Below are 2,888 nucleotides of genomic sequence, written 5' to 3'. Positions count from 1 at the left end.
TGGAGCACGCACCGAGGCACACGCACACACCAGCGCGTTCTGCCTGCCCGGGGAAAGAGCGGGGTCTCTGGCACTCCACTGCCCTTGTCTCCTCTCTAGGCCAGAGCCAGTTGTCCTCCCCCAGGGCCTGTGACACCAGTCCTGCCCGTGTGAAGCAGAAAACAGCTCTTGCCGTTTGGCTTGCTGCAAATCAATACATTCAGTTGCAAGTGCACAGTTACTGAAAAAGTTTCCTGGTTTTGTTCTCTTCCCTTGGTATCTTATGCACTTCTGTAGAATGCTCTCAAGCCCTGTCACAAGTACTTTATGTGTCTGTTTTCAAATACCTGCAAGATAAATCCAGGAGGAGAAGGATTTGGGAGTTCAGTCCACATGCTGCTTGCTCACTTCCTCCCCAGAACGCAATTTACTCTCCTATTTTCATTTAGTCTATGCACAAAGGAAAATTGAGCACTAAAGGAATCTGTATGGCCATAATCTTACTAGAAATCAAATTCCTGATCGCTCATTATTCTCCACTAGGCCAATAGCTCTTGCTATTTGTATCTCATAAACACACGGTGGAGATGCATGATGGAAAACCTGAACCAGATCTGCCTGCATTTATCCTGCCTTCTGCCCATGCAAGTACTGCCTTCTTTTATGAGCTCTAAAAGAAGGACACGGCAGGAGAGTTTTCTGCATCCCCTGGACACACGCCCTGGACCATGTGGAGCAAGGCTGGCAGCCATGTTGCCCTGTTGTACTAAGGGCAGGGCACAGTGGGCAGGCAGCAGCACTAACCCCACGTCTAGAACCACACATTCTGGTCCCATATTTACTCCAAATGGGCTAAGTGGCCTAAACAGTTCAACACTTGTCCGTGAGCATTGGTATCTCCCTCTGCAAGATTCAACACAGGAGTAATAATAATAGTAGTAATAAATTAGTGTCAAGTAATGTTAGGGCTTATGTTTGGGGATCTCTTCCTGTAGTAAGTAATTACTGTTTGTGTTTACATTAATGTATGTGCATTTATGTATATAGTAACACCTGTGCGTGGTCACATATGTCTTTCAATGGGAATACATATACCCATGGACACATTTCTCTCTCCCTCTGCAACTCATTATTTGTAAGACCAGGTAAGGTTTAAATGACCTCTTCCAGGATCTCCTTTTGCATCCCTATTGTACTGCTCTTGAATAGGCTCCTTCTTTTTGTACAGAGCAGCAGCTGTTGAGCTCGGAGTCTTTTATGTCAAGTTGTGGGAAAGCTTTTGTGACACCATTTCACATGTTCTCCTCAAAGCTTGTGGATTATCTTTGAGCCCATGTAATGCCACCTCTGAAACCAGTCTTTTGCTCTGTGCATCTCTCTCGGGGAGATTCTCTGAAACAGAAACTCCTGAGTAGTAACTCATTTCTTGAGCTCATTAATCAAGTGCATGAAGAAGAAATGTGCTAGTCCTGTGATCAGCAGGACCCACTGGCACTTTTACTAGAGAGTTTCTGGTTCCCAGACTAACTCACTAATAAGCAGCTATAAGAACAGCAATGATTTCCCCTTCCAGAACAAGTCTCATCAACAAGCACTCCAGGTTTAGTCCAACAGAGCTGTTCAAAGTCTCAGATGCCTTCCCTGCAATTACTCGCAGTACACAACAAGAAGCTAAGTCTAATTCTCAGGAATCTGTGCATTAGTGCATTCTTGCATCATAGGACTTTTATTTGGGGGGAGGACTAACTTTCCCTGATAAAGCTGTAGTAGAGCTGACGCGTGACTTGAGCGACTTGGTCTGCCTTTGGCTTTCTTCTGTCACATCTGTGGGCTCTGGCTGGGCCTGGGGTTTGCCCAGTGGTCCTGCAGATGTGCAGGAGGGAGGAAAGAGCCCAGCGTGGTGGTTGCTGCAGCCCCTCAGCTGCTCCAGAGCAGGCTGAGCCCATCACCTCCTACACATCTGCCACCGCTCAGTCTGCCTGGGAGCTCTGCAGCAGGATTTTACACACGAACCTCTTATTTCTCTACTCAGTACCCAGGGGATTACTGAGTTAACTCCACAGAAATAGTCATGCTAGCCTGAAATAAAAACATGGTTAAAATAGCTTTTTATTTTCTCTTTGGTTTCATAGTCTGTAGAGGGGAAAAATGAGCCAATTACTGACTGTCTTGGAAGAGTTACTCAGATTAGATGCTCAATTACCCAAAATAGATGCTCTGCTTCTGCTTTGGTTGGAAATCCTAAACGAAACTGGTAACAAAAATTCTTCCCCATTATAAGGTTAGCAGAGTCAGTGGACTTTACACTAAGGACAATGAATCCTGAATTACACACTTCTTACTATAGTTCCAAATACACAAAATATTGCACAGAAAACTTAATAGGATCCCAAGATGCTGGGTCTGGGTAACATGTCTGAACTATGGCATTAGCAATAGCCTCCCGCCAGAATCTCTGCCAGATGTTAGCTCTTTAGGAAGACTTAAAGATGATGCTGCTTTCCCAAGTCCTGAGAGATGCTCATTGCTCCCGTTGCTTCTCTCCTGATATGTGCTGCCCAGATGGCCTTTTGGGAGCAGGGTTTCCCACTGAACACAATGCAGAGGCAAGCACCGTTGCTAATGTGGTTTGTAGTCAGGCACACTTCCTTTGTGACAGGAATGAATATAGTTAAGAAATGGTGTGGGAAACTTAGAAGTACACAAACTTCCATAGCCTTATGTTAGTAAGTCATGCAGAAAGCTAAAAAGCTTGGGAGCAGGGACCCAGCAAAGCTTTGGAATAGAGAATGAGAAAGACAGCAAGATGTAGGAGACTCAATTACTGCCGATTCCTAGAGACCATCCTGAGGTGACAAATAAATGGGTCCAACTCTACAGGCCTTACTTGGGTCCTCACTGAAATCAGC

Source organism: Nestor notabilis, unplaced genomic scaffold (assembly GCF_000696875.1).
Source record: "Nestor notabilis isolate BGI_N333 unplaced genomic scaffold, ASM69687v1 scaffold21748, whole genome shotgun sequence".
NCBI classification, from domain to species: domain Eukaryota; kingdom Metazoa; phylum Chordata; class Aves; order Psittaciformes; family Psittacidae; genus Nestor; species Nestor notabilis.
Note: the sequence above shows the minus strand (reverse complement) of the source record.